The sequence below is a fragment of the Chiloscyllium plagiosum genome, unplaced genomic scaffold, assembly GCF_037043375.1.
Source record: "Chiloscyllium plagiosum isolate Xiang-an unplaced genomic scaffold, Cpla_swu_hap1 HiC_scaffold_40, whole genome shotgun sequence".
Lineage (NCBI taxonomy): Eukaryota > Metazoa > Chordata > Chondrichthyes > Orectolobiformes > Hemiscylliidae > Chiloscyllium > Chiloscyllium plagiosum.
In genome coordinates this window covers 71,790,667-71,810,493 of record NW_028270178.1, presented here as the reverse complement: position 1 = coordinate 71,810,493, position 19,827 = coordinate 71,790,667, and the positions used below count along the sequence as shown (strand labels likewise).

The 19,827-nt window shown below is 43.0% G+C and overlaps 1 pseudogene; it reads right to left on the bottom strand.

Moving 5' to 3' along the window:
* The window catches only part of LOC148138608 (uncharacterized), a 194,909-nt pseudogene extending 176,979 nt beyond the window's left edge, over positions 1 to 17,930 (bottom strand).
* Between the last annotated feature and the right edge of the window lie 1,897 nt (positions 17,931 to 19,827).

The following is a 19,827-nucleotide window of genomic DNA, read 5'->3' as shown; positions in this document are numbered from 1 at the left end:
AGGAGACTAGGACCCGTGGACACAGCCTTCGAATTCGAGGGGGTCATTTCAGAACAGAAATGCGGAGACATTTCTTCAGCCAGAGAGTGGTGGGCCTGTGGAATTCATTGCCACGGAGTGCAGTGGAAGCCGGGACGCTAAATGTCTTCAAGGCCGAGATTGATAGATTCTTGTTGTCTAGAGGAATTAAGGGCTACGGGGAGAACGCTGGTAAGTGGAGCTGAAATGCGCATCAGCCATGATTGAATGGCGGAGTGGACTCGATGGGCCGAATGGCCTTACTTCCACTCCTATGTCTTATGGTCTTATGTTCCCTGACATCTGTACGTCAGCATCAATAAAGCCAGCACCAGAGATACCTATGGAGCCGTGCATCACTCTCGGGGAGAATTTCAATAAGATTGAATACACCTAAAATAGGGGATGATCACGTACCTGAATGGAAATGAGATGCAGCAATACAGAAAACAGGCAGAGAAAGGGAGCTATCTTTACCTTCATTCTTCTCTCACAGTATGTATGCAGCCCTGATCGGGGCAGCATGTTATGCAGATCTTGAACTGAGTGACTGGTTCAGCTGTTCCACAATACCATAAAGAGGAAAACGCACAGCTTTGGATTTGTAGTGTCACAACACAGGATAAATCTTCCTGCTTAATTAAAACCAGCAACAGAGAAAAGATTTATCCCATGCAGTAATCTGTGATAATTCTAGAGTCCAAATCTATTTAAAGTAAAAAATAACAACTTTATTTCTTAAAGTATAACAGAGAATAATAAACGAACAACTATTTACAACTTTTTCCTCTAACCTGTCTTTTACCTTCCCCCTCCACAGTACTACTCCGATTAGACTCCTAATTAAGATTTACAAAACAAAACTTCTTTTCTCAAAACCAGGAAGCTTTCGGTTTATCTCCATATTCCTGTCTTCTTTTCGTCTTGGGGACTCTGCTTCACCAAATACGAATCAATAAAGGTACCTATAGGAGAGCTATATTGCAGACAGTCTTTGCACTCTGGTAGCTCGACAGTTCTTCTCCCATTTCTTCAATTTTCCATGGTCTTGTACCGCCAAACTATTGGATTGTATCATTTGCTGTTAAGATTGTCAATATAATAAATTGAAACTTGTTTGGAGGTGGGTATTTTGGGGTATAATTTAAAATGGTTTGCTGAATTTGTTTCAAGACAATGAGCTAATCGGGTTGTTCGACCAAATGTTACATTATATCTATTGTTCAGAACTCTTGGTGCTGTCAGGTTGTTATTGTTGGCTTTTAATTCTCTAAAAGGTACAGTACACCCACGTGTTCATCACAGAAGTCACACGGAAACCTGAGGAGGGAATCATGACACCATGACTTCCCCAAAGGTCATGAGGCAAGCAGATTGGTTTTTATAACAAATGATAATGGTTGCTATTAAACTCCCCAATTTCAACAGACCATTATTCTGTGGCTCTAGATTATGAGTCAATGGCTTGACCACCATAAACTGACTTCCCTTATGTGCAGAGAACAAGTTAAACATTCTCAATAGCAATTATTTAGTCACGGACATGGTTACTAAGAACGTGAAACTGTTGCATCCTGATTTAACAAAGGCACGAATGGTTTATTCAGATATTGCACTGAGACAGAGGACGAGACTGAGATATCATGATGGTGGTATTGGACAGGATTGGTGAGTGAGGAGGACATGGAGATGTAAATCTGTGAAGGAGAAAATGGATTATGGAGTTTGAGAACAGTCTGGTTCCTTCTTTCATATCAATGAGTAATTTATAAATCGTAGTTTGATAGTTATAATATATAAGGGAATGAATTTTTGTTTGGAACTGAAGTTATTGACTTGCACTTTACAAAATGTACATATCATGAGCCGAAATTCAGTTCAACCCAGTTTAGTAGACAAATATAATGACTTACCAGGAACACCAACTATCGCGAGGATGGGATAGTAACCACCTTGAATAATCCAAAGGGTATCCTGTATCCGATATGCTAATGATATCCAAGGCTGAGAAAGCCAGTAAAGACCCCCGGATAAACTCCTGTCCATTGTTGGAACATTCCAGTCTAATGTTCTCAGATTCGGATCCATTGTTGGAACATTCTAATCCATGGTCCTCAGATTATGAACCATTATTGTAACGTTCCTGTCTAATGTTCTCAGAGTCTGATTTCTCCTCCCCCTCTCTCTCGAGCTGCTGAATGTGATGCTCCTACTTACACTATGGGATTGCACATTGAACAGAGCCCATTTATCTTTCAACGATGGAAACTCTCCACTGGGATAATTAGGATCCACGGAGATTTTCTTTAATCACAGTCACTGAACAAATAGCTCAATTTAACCTCTTTGAGTTCAATATTGATTTTATTCAAATTCAAAAGAACGTTCAAAATTTACTCATTTAGGTTGGGATATGTGGGGGTGGCTGAGGGAGGGAATATTGGAGATGGTAGATTGATTGCGTGTAATCATTCAATCTGCCTTGGATATGGGAATAATGTCAAAGGATTGTCAGAACATAAACAAGATTCGCCGTTTATAAATAGAAACATCCAGTCTGTAACTACTGATCAGTGATTATAATGTCAGTAAAAAATTGAGAGAACTTTTCTAGTCCTTAATCTGACAGGCACACGTGCCTTCGACAACAGGATCTATAACAGACAAATGGCATGGATATGTTAACAGAGAATATGATATGACACACAATTCAGATGGTTAGTCGAGGATCAGAGAGGGCATGTGAGTGTCATGCTGTTAATGTTGTCGATGTCAATCAACTGTGATTAAGTACCGTGCACTGGTTTTCAATTTGAGTGTGTTTATGTTTTTGGGGACATGGCTGCAGAGACTGGAGGGAGGGAACATGATATTTACCAGTCATCAGTACTGGGATGTTACTTTTTATAAATCATAAGAAAATCAAATTCCAGGAGACATCTCCAATGGGGAGTGAGGAGAGCCAATATTAACCATACGACCAGAAGACATTGGAGCAGAAATTTGGCCATTCAGCCCATTGAGCCTGCTCCACCATTCAATGATGGCTGTTAAGCTTCTCAACACCATTCTTCCACTTTCTATCTGTAACCCTTCATCGCCTTTACAATAAAGAACCTATCTGTCAAACTCTTAAATACACTCAATTACCTGGCCTCGACAGCCTTCAGTAGCAGTGAATTCCCTAGATTCACTATCTCTGGCTGAAGAGGTTCATCTTTATCTGTGTTTGAAAACGTCTTCTGTTTACTCTGTCCCCTCGGTCCTAATCTCCCCTCTATTGGAAATATCTTCCCAAAATCCACCCTGTTCAAGTCATTCAATAGTCTGTAAGTTTCAATTAGACCTCCTAATATTCTTGTGAACTCTATCAAATATAGACTCAGAGCCCTCAGATGTACTTCATATGTTAAGCTTTTCATTCCTGGGACCACTTTCGTGAATCTTATAGGAAAATGCTCCAGGGCTAGTACATCCTTCCTGAGATATGGGACCGAAAACTGTGCACAATAATCCAACTGTAGCCTGGCCAAAATCTTATAGAGCCTCAGAAGTACATCCCTGCATTTATATTCAAGCCTTCTTGAAATAAATGGAATCATTTCAGTTGCCTTCCCAACTGCTGACAACCTGCAGGTTTACCTTTCAAGATCCCTGGACTAGCACCGCACCCCCCCCCCCCCCCCCCCTCCGCCCCACCGAGTCTTCTGAACTTGCTCGCTATTTAGAAAATAGTCCATGCCTTTATTTTTCTGGCAAACTGCATAACCTCACACTTGCCCACGTTATACTCCATTTGCCACTTCTTTGCTCACTCCCCTAACCTGTGCAAATCCTTCAGCAGGAGAAAGCGAGGACCGCAGATGCTGGAGATCAGAGTCAAAACGTGTGGTGCGAGAAAAGCACAGCCAGTCAGGCGGACTCTGAGGAGCACAATATTCGACGTTTCAGACATAAATCCTTTATCGGGAATGAAGCTGGTGGGCGGAAAGTGGTTGAGAGATGAATGGGAGGGGCTGTGAGGAAGGTAGCTTGGAAGACAATGGCTAAATCGAGGTGAGTGGTGAGAGCGGAAGGTGGAGTGGATAGATGGGAAGGAAGATAGACAGGTTGGACAGTTCAACAGGGGGTGTTCAGTTGGAGGGTTAGATCTGGGATAAGGTGGCGGTAGAGGAGATGAGAAAATTGGTGACATTGCGCTGGATACCATGTGGTTGAAAGGTTCCAAGGTGGAAGACGACGCGCTCTTCATCCAGACGTCTGGTGGCTAGAATGCAGTGGATGAAGCCAAGAACTTGCATGTCCTTGGAGGAGTGGTGGAAGAGGCGAAGTATTCAGCCACAGGGAAGTGGGGTTGTTGGGTGTGTGACGGAGAGTGTTCCCTGAACCGTTCTGCAAGTTGACGTCCTGTCTCCCCAGTGTAGAGGAGACTAGGAGCAATGGACAGAGTAGCTGAGGTGTTTGGATGCACAGGATCTTCTCTGCCTGATGTGGAAGGATCCTTTTGGGCCTTGGATTGAGGTGAGGAAGAAGTTGTTGGCACCAGTTTCATACCTCTTGTAATGGCAAGGGAAGGTGCCGCGAGTGGAAGGTGGCTTGTTGGGGTGTAGGAGGGGGGACGCGTGAACTAACGAGGGTGTCGTGAAGGGATTGGTCTCTGCAGAATGTTGATAGGGGTGGGGAGGGAAGTATATCTCTGGTGGTGTGGTCTTACTGTTGGTGGTAGAATTGGCGGAGGGTGATATCCTGAGGTTGGTGGTCTGGAAGCCGAGTATCAGAAGGGTTGCTAGAGGGTGCTACTGCACTCTCCTGCAGCTGAACCGCCTCTTCGATGTTACCTATCCCTCTATTCCATCTTTGCACTGTTTGAAAACTTAGTCAGAATTCCCTCAGTTCCTTCATGTAGACCATTAATGCACAAAGCGAATTGTTGTGGTCCCAACACTGAGTCTTGAGGAATACCACTTATCACTGGATGCCATTCTGAGAAGGACACTTTTATCCCCATTCTCTGCTTTCTGTCAGACAACCATGCATCTATCCAAGCTCGCACCTTGCTTATAACACCAGGGGCCCTAATCTTTCTCAATAGCCTCCTGCGTGGCACCTTATCAATGGAATTTAGAGAAGCAGGTGGATAACATCTACTGGTTCTACTTGGTCAAATCTGCTCGTTACTCCCTCAAAGTATTCCAGCTGGGCATGACCTCCCATTGATGGAACAATGCTGACTTTGCACTATTTTGCTAAATCCAAGTATTCAGAAATCCCATCCTTCACGATGGATTCCAGGATGTTACCCACAAACAAGGTTAGGCTAATCAATCTGTAATTTTCCATCTTCTGCCTAAACCCCTTATTAAATGGACTGTCACGTTAGCAATTTCCCAGCCATTCCTGATTTTAGTCATTCCTGAAAGATTACCACTTTCACTTTCACTACCTCTTCAGCTATGTCCCTTACAATTCTGGGGTGTATTCCATATGGTTCCGGTGATTTATCCAAATTCAGCCCATTCAGTTTTCTAGCATGTTCTCCTTGGTGATGACCACCATACTCAGCTCTGCCCTCTCACTCTCTTCAATTTTTGAGAAAGTACTCGTGTCTTCCACCATGAACATTGATGCAAAGTTCCTCATTCATTTCTTTGTTTTCCACTACTGTCTCTCCAGCATCATTTTCCAGTGGTCCATATTCACTTTTCGCCTCTCTTTTGCTCGTTATATATCTAAAGATCCTCTTCCAGTCTCCTTTGTATTACTGGATAGCTTACTTCCATATCTAATCTTCTCTGTCCTTTTTTTCCCCTCAGTTAGTCTTTGTAAGTGTCCCAATTCTCTAGTTTCCCACTGCCCTTCACCATATTATACACTTGCTATTTTGCTTGTATGCAATCCTTGACTTCCGTCGTCAGCCCCGGCTGCCTGATCCTCCCTGGACCATGCCTCTATTCCTCGGCAAGAATCCCTGCTGTGTCTCCTGAATTAATCTTGGAATCTGCTGCCATTGCTGTTCCCCTGTCTTTCATGCTTGACCCCTCTCCCAGTGAATTCTACCCAGCTTCTCCCTTATGCCTCTGTGGTTGCCTTTATTCAGCTGAAATACTGTTACCTCTGATTCTATCTTCTCTCTCTATCAAATTGCAGAATAAATTCAATCATGTTCTGATCATTGCTTCCGAAGTTTACCTTCACCCTAATCTCCCTTACGAATCCTGCGTCATTAAATCCAGTATCATTTGTTCCCGAGTGCGCACCACCAGATGTTCCTCCAAAAAGCCATCTCATAAACATTCCTAAAATTCCTTTTCTTGCGAACCACTGCTAATCTTATGTTACCAGTGCCCCTGCATGCTGATATCACCCGTGACTACTGTACTTTCCCTTTTCTACACATCTTTTCTATCTCCTGGTGTATCTTGTGCCACAGCTCTTGACTACCCTTTGGAGCCCCGTACAAAGCTTCAACTGTGGTTGTCTTACCTTTGTGGTTCCTCAATTCTATCCAGGCTGATTCTACACCATCTGACCTTACTTCCTTTCTTACTATTCATTTAATCTCAATTCTTGCTTATAATGCAAATCCACTCCCTCTGCCCACCTGCCTATCTTTTTGATAGGATAAATATCCTTAAATATTCAGATTGCCTTGCAGCCACATCTCTCTGATGCACATCTCCCCTACATTTACCCCTTACCTAACACTACGGGCAATTCACCTGGCCCTGCACATCTTTGGACTGTGGGAGGAAACCGGAGCACCCGGAGGAAACCCACGCAGACACGGGGAGAACGTGCAAAGTCCACACAGTCAGTCGCCTGAGGCGGGAAGTGAACCCGGGTCTCTGGCGCTGTGAGGCAACAGTGCTAACCACTGTGCCACCGTGCCGCCCACAAGTGCCACAAGCTCTGCGCCACAAGCTCATTTACCTTATTCCTTATACAGCATGCATTCAGTTATAACCCCTTCAGTCCTGCATTAACCGTCCCTCTTCTCATTGTCATTCCTTTGTGCAGTGTGCTTGAAGTTTGATATGTTAAACATTTCCAGATGCTCTATCATATTTGTGTATGTGCTGGAGACTTTAATAACCTCTCCTGAGTTCTGTCCTCTTACCTCCTCTTTTAATTTCCAGATGCTCTATCATATTTGTGTATGTGCTGGAGACTTTAATAACCTCTCCTGAGTTCTGTCCTCTTACCTCCTCTTTTAATTCGGCTTTTCTAATTAAACCCTATAACTGCACCCCCAACCCGCACACACACAAACACACACACACACAGACACACAATCACACACACACTCACACACACACACACATACACACACACACACACACACACATACACACACACACGGATACACACACACAGACACACACACAGACATACACACACACAGACACACACACACACAGACACACATACACATACACACACTGAGGCACACACACACACACATACACAGATACACAGACACACACACACGCACACGGACACACACACATACAACACACAGACACACACACACACAGACACACACACACACACTGACAGACACACACAGACATACATACACACAGACACACACACAGACACACACACACAGACACACACACACATGCACACACACTCACACACACACAGAAACACACACACACATACACACACACAGACACACACACACATACGCACACACAGACACACACACAGACACACACACACATACACACACAGACACACACACACAGACACACACACATACACACACACAGACACAGACACACACACAGACACACACAGACACACACACAGACACACACACTCACACACAGACACACACACATACACACAGACACACACACAGCCACAGATGCACACACATACACACACACAGACACACACACACACAGACACACACACACAGACACACACACAGACATACACACAGACACACACACAGACACACACACAGACATACACACACCGACACACACACAGACATACACACACAGACACACACACACATATACACACACACAGACACACACAGACACACACACAGACACACACACACATACACACACACAGACATACACACACATACACACACACAGACACACACACACAGACACACACACACACAGACACACACACACGCTCCTAATCAGTTTAATGCTCTGTCTCCAGTCCTGGTTAGGATTCACTCGGACTCTGGTCCCAGCGCGGTTCAGATGACGACTGTCCCATTGGAGCAGGTCCTTTCTTCCTCAGTAATAAAATGTGTTTATTCAACACAAAATACAAGGATAAGAAAGCTTTTCTGTACATACCAAAATATGAAAACTACAAAAAGACAATATTATTAAAATATACTTACTATGTGGAGCTATATAAATTGTAATGTGAATTACAAAACCATGGAAGTGGTGTGTAGACTTTATCAATCATTATTTGAGCCAGAGCTGAGGTCCTGATTTCCCCTCTGCCAGTGATTCCCTTCACTGAGGCTCCCCCCTGCCTCTCACGCAGTGTCGAGAGGGGCTACAAGTTCCTATTGGCCCAGCATATTTAAATTAATCCACCTTCTCCCTGGAAGCAATCTATTGGTCTATTGGATTGTGTTTAACTGTTAGCAACTCAGCTCTGGAATGTTATTGGCGATAAATGATCTGGGATGACAGCCAGTATCAGCATGGTGCTCACAGGGCATGGCACCAGACAAAGGGCTTACAGTCTGTGAGAGTTTCTAAGAAAAGTTTCTGTGTATTTCTCTTCATGCTGTCTCCTGATCTAACTTCACGTTCGTCTGACACCCCTTGCTCTCACTCACTCTGTCGCTCCTTTTATTTCACTTTGTTTATCTCACTTCACTGTCTTTCTCTCTGTTTATTCCTCTCCCTCTCAGTCTAGCTCCGATCATTCCCTCTATTTTCAAGTTGTCATTCTGGTGAGCTCATGAACGCATGGTGAGCTGAATGGCCTCCTTCTGTGTTGTATTAATTCTGAAGTTCTCTGACCACAGTAACAAGTTTTGGTGCCTGTAGAGACAAGCTGGTCCAGTGAAGGACACATTGGACAATTAACCATTATCTCTTCCTATTTTCTGACATGCAGCGACATCGAAATATCTGTTCAAACAAACAGATTCCTCAAATTAAAATCAGCACACTTCAGATTGCCAGGCCACTGTGTTCAGTACCCTCTGCCTGTTTTTTTTTTTTTTGTTTTGTTGGTCTTAGCTGTACTGGGATTAGTTTCTAACTCAGTCTCTGTACCTGTGGCCTACTGCTGTGATTCCACACACCCCTCCCCCACCGCCGCCACACACTAGTTTAAACCCTCGTAAAGGACAATAGCAAACCTGCCTGCCAGGAGATTGCTGCCAGTTCAGGTCCATCTCGTCCATCTTGTTTATATCATACCAACCCGGGAATCCCAATGATCCACTTATCAGAGAGTGTTATCAGTTCATGTGCATCCCGTCCCTCTTGTATGTATCCTACTGACCCGTGTATCCCAATAATCTACATATCGTAAATTGCTGCCAGTTCAGGTTCATACCGTCCATTTTGTGTATATCCTACCGACATGGGAATCCCAATGATCCACATATCGGAAGTGCTGCCTGCTCGACCAGCACTTTTATCGTGTATTTAACTGTGCTACCTTACGACTCCTAACCTCACTCACACGTGACATATTCTAATGTCTCCAAAATTCAAATAACCTTTCAGCACAACTCCAGCAAGGCATTTTCTTTAATCTGGATAGACTTGATAATAAAAACTTAAGTGTGACGTCAGGAAAGTGAGACCACTAAATCAGTCCAGTGACCACCGGATCTGATATCTATCCCCGCCACCAAACCTGTTTGACAAGGCATACATATGGACTATCTATTTGCAGATGGACGAGAATAAGCAGAAGATTAGAACATGGCAGAGCAGATGGATGTAATGCCGCCTTTTTACTCTGCTTTGATATTCTGTTGGATTCTAGTTACTCTGTTCCTTTCAATGGCCGGGTCTTTACCCAGCATCCCCAGCGGATCAGAAAGTTCCCAGTGTCATTGTGTGCACAGTCCTGCAAAGGGAGTATCCAGTGCCAGGCAATGGGGTGTGAGGTGTCCCGGGGTGGCACAAGGAAAGGCTGCATGTAGTGCCGATGGACTGAGGGAACTGAGAGAGATGGAATGGGCATTCAGGGACACTGCACTCAGACAAGTGGCCGGGCAAGATTCCTAACCACCCAGGGAACTCGTGAACCACGACTGCTTTAACAAAAACCTGTCACATTTGCTGCATTTCATCATCGAACAAAAGCAAAAATACTGTAGATGGTAGAAATCTGAAGCAAACACAGAGACGTATTGTAGAGAAAGAAAAGAGTTAATGCTCCCAATGCAGACACGGGAAGACTGTACAAAGTCCACACAGACAGGGTCCAGAGATTGGAAATGAACCCAAATCCCTAGCACTGTGAGGCAGCATTGTTGTGTCACCAGGCTGGCCAATGCTGGATAATTTGGGATAGTATAGTTAAAAGCATAGATACTGTTCTCCGTGATCGGGATTAAGAGTTCTGAAGGTTGTGTTGCCTACATGGTGCTCGGGTTTGGGATATATCATCTGGGTTGCAGAACTTGAAGCGGGAGGGGAATGATCCAGTGGTCAGGGTCCGTGTAGGTACCGAAAGCTGGACAAACAAATGACAATGAGAAGAGCGAAGGGTAATACAGGACTGATCTATTATATCGGAATGTATGCTGTCTAAGAAATAAGGTAAATGAACTTGTGACTCATCCATAAATTGGCAGGTACGACATAGTGGACATTACAGTGACATTGCTGCAACAGCATCAGGATTCAAAGCTGAATATTCAAGGATATTCATCCTGTCGAAAAGATAGGCAGTTGGGCAGAGAGATAGAGTTGTCTCAGTATTAAGAATGGAATTGAATCAATAATCAATAATAAGAAATGAAATAAGGTCAGATGGTGTAGAATCTGTGTCAGTAGAATTGAGGAATCAAAAAGGTGAAAAAATGCAGTTGGAGTTATATACAGGGAGCTGGGGTGTAAGATACACCAGGAGCTAGAAAGATCTGCAGGAAAGGCAAAGTTACAGTGATCATGTGGGATCTTATTATACAAATGGACTGGGAATTCAGATTGATAGCGGTTGGCAGGAAAATGAATTTGTGGAATGGCTTTTGGAGCAGCTTATGCAGGCAGACGAGATGAGGGGAGCTGAAAATGACAGTGATGATAATATGATTGAATTTACTCTGCAATTTCAGGTGGAGAAGTTAGAATCAGAAGTAACAGTATTCCAGCTGAATAAAGGCCATTGCACAGACATGAGTGAGGAGCTGGGTAGAATTGACTGGGAGACGGGCCCAGCAGGAAAGACAGTACAACAGCAATGGCAAGAGATTTTTGGAGTAATTCAGGATACAACAGAGATTTATCCTACGGAAAAATAGGCTTTTCTAGGGAGGATGGGACAACCATAGCTGACTAGGGAAGTCAGGTATAACATAAAAGCAAAAGAGAATTGATATAAAGTGGCAAAGTGCAGTGGGAAACCTGAGGATTCGAAAGCTTTCAAAGACAAAACAGAGGGCAAACAAAATAAAATTAGGAGAGAGATTATTAAATATGGGGGTAAGCTAGCCAGTAAGATAAAGGAAGAGTGTAACAGTTTCTTTCGATATATAAAGTATAAAAGAACGGCAAAAGTGAACATTGGATTGTTGGAAAATGATACTGGAGAGATAGCAGTGGGGAACGAGAAAATGGCCAAGGAACTGAATAATTACTTTGCATCAGCTTTCATGGTGGAAGGCACGAGTAATACCTTAAACATTCAAGAGACTGAGGGGCCAGAACTGAGTATGATGGCCCCCACCATGGAGAACATGCTAGAAAAAAATGTAATAGTCCGAAGGTGGTTAAATAACCTTGACCAGATGGACTACATCCCAGTATTATAAGGGAGATAGATGAAGAGGGAGTGGAGACACTCGTGGTTATCTTTCAGGAATCACGAGAGTAAGGAACGATCCCACAGCACTGGAAACCCACGAACGTGACACCCCTTTCTAATAAGGGAGTAAGGAAAAAAACAAACCAAACACCATTTTAACCTCTGTCATGGGTAAGATCCTGGAATCCATTGTGTAGGATGAGATTTCTGAATAGTTGAAAGCGTTTGGTAAAATAGGGCAAAGTCCGAGGACACAGCCTTAAATGAAAGGGAACACTTTTTAGAATAGAAATAAGGAGAAAGTTATTTAACCATAGAATGGTGACGCTTTGAAATTTATTCCCCCAGAAGGCTGTGTGGTCAGGTCATTGATAATATTTGACACGGAGATAGATAGTTTTTGATTATCCAGGGGATGAAGTGTTACGGGGAGAAGGTCGGAGAATGGGTTTGAGAAACCTATCAGCGATGATTGAATGACGGAGCAGACCCGATGGGCTTACTGTCCTAATTTATGCTCCAATGTCTTATAGTCTTCTGGTTCTAAACCTTAAGGAAGTACCTTGCATCTCTGAGAAGATAGATTCATGCTCTTCATGAAGGTCAGAAGCTGTTGGGAATACTTAACTGTTTTAGAATGAAGGTATTGTGGCTGCTGTCAGGGTGGTGAATAATATGACATCCAGTGCAGGATCACACACCAACTGCACTATATTAATGTGGGGAGAGTTTATTCAAAACTTGGACCTCTCCGTCTCTCTCAATTGGGAGTAGGCGTTGGGGTGGGTGGGCGGAACGTCCGCCCAGGCACTTAAACTATCCCGAATCATGCATCCTGAGTGAAATAGCAGTCATGGAAATTATCACCTTCCCATTGTCTGTTTATAATATATGGAGTGATTGTCCATCCCACTCAGGGTTCAATGCAACCACCTTATTCTCTCACAGCGCTACAGATCAACCTTCACTCACTCCTCATGGTGCCATCATTTCAGTGATTAATGTGGTGGAACTCCTCTTCACCCTCTCTGTGGTAAGGAGATCACTCCATATTAAGGAAAGAAAATCTGTCCACAATACCCCAAATACTGCCTCAACAACACTCAGGTTTGATCACAATAATTCATTTCCCTCACTTAGCTAGCTCCATTTCTTTCGTGTAACACAGGAAACAATTCATTTACAATGCACTGCCACTGATGTAGAATTTAAAAACATCCTCGCATCTGTAGGTCAGCATCAATACAGCCAGCACCAGAAGTGCCCAAGGAGATGGACATGACTCTTGGAAGAGACTCGCTCACAAAGAATACATCTAAAACAGTGAATGGCTAACTACCTGAATGGAAACGAGCCGTTGGAATATGGGATGCAGGCAGAGGAAGAGACTACCTTTCCTTTTGTTCTGCCCTCACGGGATGTGTGCAGCCATGGTCAGGCCAGCATGTTATGCCGATCTTGAACTGAGTGGCTGTTTCAGGACAATAAATAGTAAAACAAATTGCCGTGGGTTTGCAGTTAAACAGAGACGTGACCAGAGAAGGATGACCCACCGCCTTCTCTAATGGGTATAAGGCAAGCCGATATCAACAGATTATCATTCTGTGGTTCCAGAATACGAGCCAATGACGTGACCTACAATACACTGTCTGCCCATCTTTCAGATTTTGTGCAGAGAACAAGTTAAACATCTGAAGTGCAATTATTTTGTCATGGACACGTGGTTAGAAGGGACTTGAAGCAGATATATGTGGAAATAACAAAGGCACAAACGATGGTGTATTCAGGAATTGAGCTGAGGATGAGGAGGAGACTGGGATGCCTTAATGGTGGAACTAGACAGGATTGGTATATTGGGAGGATATGGAGATGTACACTTTGCAGGAGAAAACGAATCAAAGAGGTTGAGAACAGTGTGATTCTAGAATACGAGCCAATGACGTGACCCACCATACACTGTCTGCCCATCTTTCAGATTTTGTGCAGAGAACAAGTTAAACATCTGAAGTGCAATTATTTTGTCATGGACACGTGGTAAGAAGGGAGTTGAAACAGATGTATCTGGAATTAACAAAGTCACAAACGATGTTTTATTCAGGAATTGAACTGAGGCTGAGGAGGAGACTGGGACGTCTTAATGGTGGTACTGGACAGGATTGGTATGTGGGGAGGATATGGAAATGTACACTTTGCAGGAGAAAACGAATCAAAGAGGTTGAGAACAGTGTGTTTTACCCTCGCGTGTTGGTGAGTAACATGTAAATAATAGTTTGCTAGGTATAATTCTTAAGGAATGGAATCTTTGATTGGAGCTGAAAACGTTGGCTTGCACCTTCCCAAAATCTGCATATCATGAGCATCGAATCAGTTCAGACCGTTTCACTAAACAGACAAAGTGACTTACCAGGAGCACCAACTATAGCAAGGATAGGATAGTAACCAGCTTGAATAACCAGCAGTACATATTCAATCCGCGATGTTAATGATATCCAAGGCTGGGAAAGCTTGTAAAGACCGTAGGCTAAATTCCTATCCATTGTTGGAACATTCCAGTCTAATGTTCCCAGATTTCCATCTCTCCTGCCCTTCCCTCTAAAGCTGCTAATCCCTTTTCTTGCTGTTGGACATGCTCCCGCTCACACTATGAGATAAAACACTGAAAGCATTCCCTTATTGATAGAAGAGACAAACTGTCAAGGGATGCATACGATCCATGGAGACTGACATAATTACAATCGCTGAACAAATAGCTCCAGTTAACCCCTTTGAATTCAAAGCTACATTATTGAAATGCAAAATAACCTTGAACATTTATGATTTCTGGGTGTGATATGCAAGTGTGACTGAATGAAGGAATGTTGAAGATGGCAGATTGATTGTGTGCAATCATTCAGTCAGCCTTGGATATGGAAGTAATGCCAGAAGTTTAACGGAACATAGACATGCTTCTCTGTTCATAAATACAGAAATAAATCCCGTAACTACTGATCAGTCATTGCAATGTCTGTAAAACATTGAGAAAACAACTATCATCCATGATGAGATAGCAAAATCTGCCAATAAAGAAAACCCTGGGTTACAACAAACAAACGGCATGGATACGTTAACAGAGAATTGCACATGGCCAACACAGTTCAGATTGTTATTCCAGGATCAGAGAGGGCAGCTGTGGGTCATGCTGTTGATGTTATCGATGTTAAGGAACTGTCATGAAGTGTCACTTAGTGGGCTTCAATTACATTGTGATTATGATATCGGGGAAAAGTCAGAAGATGGAGAGGACAGGGGGACATGGCTGATTAGACTGGGTGGAGGGACAGCGATGTTCCCCAGTTACCAGAATTGGAATGTTACTCTTTGTAATTCATACGAAGAACTGATTCAAGAATACATCTACAATGAGGAATTAGCAGAGACAATATTAATGAAATCTGTTTATGCAATATAAAATACAGGAACAAAATGATTTCCTGCACCCACCAATATATGCAAAGTACAAAGGGATAAGGTTGTTAAAATACACTCCTGATATTGAGCTATATAAATTGAAATGTGAATTACATAACTAGGAAAGTGGTATGCAAACTTTCTCAATCATTATTTGACCCACAGCTAAGATCGTGATTTCACCTCTGTCAGTGAATCCCCTCACTGAGATTCTCTGGCCGAGTCTCTCAGACAGTATCGGTGTGGGGGAGGGCGTCGTGGAGGTGGGGTGGTGGTTATCATTTCTTGCTGCTCTTAGCACAGTCTATTTAAAACCTCTGCTTTCACCATGGAACCAATCTATTGGCCTAATGGGTTCTGTTTAGCTGTCAGTAACCCAGCTCTGTGATATTGTGGGAAATAAATAATTTGGGATGACAGCCAGTATCAGCACAGTGCTCACAGTGTATGGAGCCCAGACAAAAGGCTTGCCGTCCAGAGGAATTTCTAAATAAAGCTTCTAAATATTTATCTACCGTAATGCAGTCTTCTGATCTATCTGACTTCACCCTCATCTAACACCTCTTCCTCTCGCACTCAGTCAGTCGCTCCCCTTTCTATCCTCTCTCAGTTTATCTCCCTACACTTGCTTTCTCTCTGTTTATTTCTCTCTCACACAACCTCTCTTCACAAACTCTCTCTATCTCCAATTGTGCAGTTGGAGAGCTTGGACTCCACAGTGGGCTGAATGGCCTCCATCCATGCCATAATAATTGAGGTTCTCTGACCCACAATAAATACTTCCTGGACAGACCTGCTGGTCCTGTGACAGGTACAGTGCACAAACATCCATTATCTTTTCCTGCTCTTCTCTGGGGTACAGCTGCCTTGAAATGTCTGTTCAAACAAAACAGACTGAATGAAATCCGAGCAGTCGAGAAGACGTTCATGAGTATGTATTTCAATCAAGATTTAATGAAGGATGAGATTCCAGAATAACATAAGGAATGAATGAAAAACAGGGTAACACAGGACATGGCAGCTGAGTACAACATGTGTTTACAAGTAGGTCTCATGGTATTACCAATAGATTATCGATCCAGAAAAATCAGCTCCTGTTCTGTGGATCCAGGTGGAATCCCGCCACTGCAGATGGTGGAAATTCAATTCAATAATGTAAAGATATCCCTGGAATTAAGAATCTACTGATGAGAATAAAATCATTGCCGATTGTTAGAAAAATCCATCTGGTTCACCAATATCCTGCAATGAAGGAATCTTCCATCCTCACCTGGTCTGGCTGACATGCAACTCCAGACCCAAAGCAATGTCATTGACTCTCAATCGCCCCCTGCAATGGTCTAATGAGTCATTCAGTTGTACCAATCGCTACATTGTTTGAAACAAATGAAACCGGATGGAACACTTGGCGTCGAAATGGGAACCAGACAAGTCAACATTCGAAACATCAATGTAGAACCTGCAAAGTCTTCTTTGCCAACTTGGAAAGAAGGGGGCAATGGGCGTGGAGTATAGATGAGCAAAGAAGAAATGGTAAGAAAGATTGGGTAATGTAGGGATCGGAAGAGGTGGCCTCACGTAGCTCAAAAAGTATAACTGTGTAGTACTTTGAAATCTCTTGCCTTCAATTGCTTTCTGAAATTGGGGTCCTTTCTTGCAAGATCGTAAAATAAATTGTCTTGTTTCCAGCTTTGGTGGTCTCATATAATTTTATTGAGTTTGTTTCTTACAGATTTGAGGGCTCGTCCGGGATGACAAGCTCCTGTCGCTCGGCAATTTCGGAAAAATCGGAGAAGGTGAACCCACCGATTTCGGCAGTCTCAACATTCCCCCATTGCCGCGGCGGCTCGGGTGAGCGAGATCGGACTGAGAGACCCTGGAAACAAGACGTGTAGACGCGACGCGACGGGTTCAGTTGGGTAACTCTTGTGAAAAAAAACGGGTAAGATAAAGGTCTTAAAAGAGTATTATCCCGGCGACCGGGGTAGGCAGCGGGTTTTGTTTTGTTGTCAGTCTTTGCCACGAGCGAGGCACACTAAGACGCGGTGGGTTGGTCGTGTAACTGTTATGGACTTAAGACTCACATTCACGGGCGGCCGGGATTTGCAGCAGCATTTGTTCTTTCGCCGTGGTTCTAGGTCCGCTGAGACGTAGTGTTTTGATGGGTAACTCTTATGTACACAAGACCGATCTAGATTTGTAGCGACATTTGTTGTTGTGGTCTTTGCCACGGACGAGGCGCACTGAGACGCAGCGGATTGGTCGGGTAACTCTTATGGACTTAAGGCCCACATTCGAGCGGCCAAGATTTGCAGCATTACTTGCTGTTTCGCCGCGGTGCGAAGGGCACTAAGACGTGGTGGTTCGGTCGGGTTACTCTTGTTTACATAAGACACAGGTAAAGGTAAATTTCGGGCGACCAAGATTGACAACGGCTTTTGCTGTCTGGTATTGCCGCGGGATGGGGCGCGCATTCGACCAGGTAACTCTTGGGCACAGACCAAGGTATGAAAATTGACCTTTAAGTATTACCTTGGTGGTTGGTACCGTAGAGAAGTACATGGGGAATGGCAACTTACAAACATAGAGAATAAAGGTCTTTAATTGGCTAGATCAATCTAACGAGTAAGGTGTCTATCTGATTCGATCACCCAGCCATAGACCGGTTTTTAAGAAAGGAAATCCCCCACGCGAAGGTCTGAAGTGGGTGTGGAAGAAGGTGACACCGGACCTCAGTGAGGTTAATTAAAATTACATAAAGAAACAGCCGAGTATTTTCAATGGGAAATTATAATAGTGATTTAAGTGTAGAAGGAGAAATTAAACGCATTTCCGAGGACCGCTTTCCAACGGACAGCTCTTTAGGAAAAATGTTACGAGATTGGAAATACAATCCTGGGACGCAAGGAAACGATAAAAAACAAATTATAAAACGTCCGTAGAAAACAGCCTTGCAGTCAGGACGAATCAGATTATGCTTCGTGTCAGAAGGGCTAGTAGCTGAAGGGCGACTGAGGCTATACTTCGTAACTAACTTGCAGCCAGACATCCAGAAAAATACTCAAAACCTCGAGGAGAGAGAGACAGAGAGAGAGGAGCTGTACAGCTAGGAGAATGCTTAACCTTTTGTGATTCAGTTTGAATGCACATTTGTTTGTTGTTGATCAAATGTTCCCTGGAGCTTGAGGTCCGGGACTGTTTAGAATCTGATTTCTATTATGGAAATTTTACCATGATTTCTTTTAAGGTTAAGGATATTGCAAGATTATGAAAAAAATGTTAACTCCTGTTCTTTTTACAGGTCATGACTGTCTTACTATTAGTTTCTAACTAATCTCTATCATTCTTAAATAAAAGGGATTTGTGGAGGACAGTTGGCGTATCAGTTCAACATTAGATTGTAATAAATAAAAACAAAACGGAAAATCCTATGGTTAAAATCGGAGACCTTGGATTCGGCCATTATTCATGAATTAGAAGATTTTTTTTAAACTACCAATAGCATTGTAATTGAGCAATGACTGGTCAAGACTACTTAAGAAAACTAATTTTGGATCAAGGGACTAAAACCGGGTAATTATAGTGAATTTCAAAGTTGGGAACTGTATGCATTTTACATTTTAAATATTAAACGTTGAATAAATGAATTTATAATATATAAATATATATTTGCAAGTAAGATTCAAAAATGTATATCTAGGAACAGGCTTTAAAGTTAGACAATCATAAATTGATAAATTATATTTGAGATTACAGGGAGGAAGAAATATTGCAATATTTCTTTAAAAAATCAAGGTCTAAACAAAACATTGAGTGATGAGGAATGACCATGAGGTTGGCCTAAAGCTGTTCAGTTGGTTAAATCGGCTCAGCAATTGATCTGGCAACGTAACATGAGAAGCAGAAACAGAAGGCAAAAATAATGATAAGCCGCGGTTGATGTGGTAACAAAGAAAATGTCAAAACTAATAGGATAAGGAAACTGGAATGGTGGCGGGTAGTATGTTGAAAATAAAGGGAGGAGAAGGGATCGGGGAGGAGATGTTAAGGAGTCTGGTAGACAGGAACAAGGATCAAAGTGGAAATCCCCACAGGCGGAAAGACAGGTCACTTTAAGAGAGAGTGTCCAGATCCGAAAAAGGAAGTAAAGACAGTGCCGTTTATGAACCTTGATGAAAAGTAGGGGTGTCAGGAGTTCCTGCCCCCGGGACCCACCAGGAAGCCTTGATAAATTTAAAGCTGGGACCTTACAAAGAGGACGTAGTTTTTTTTTTGTGGATACGGGAGCAGCACGATCATCACTAAGCTTTAGACCTAGCTGTGTTAAATTAACTAACAAAGGTCTCAAGGATTCTGGAGTAAAAGGCAAAG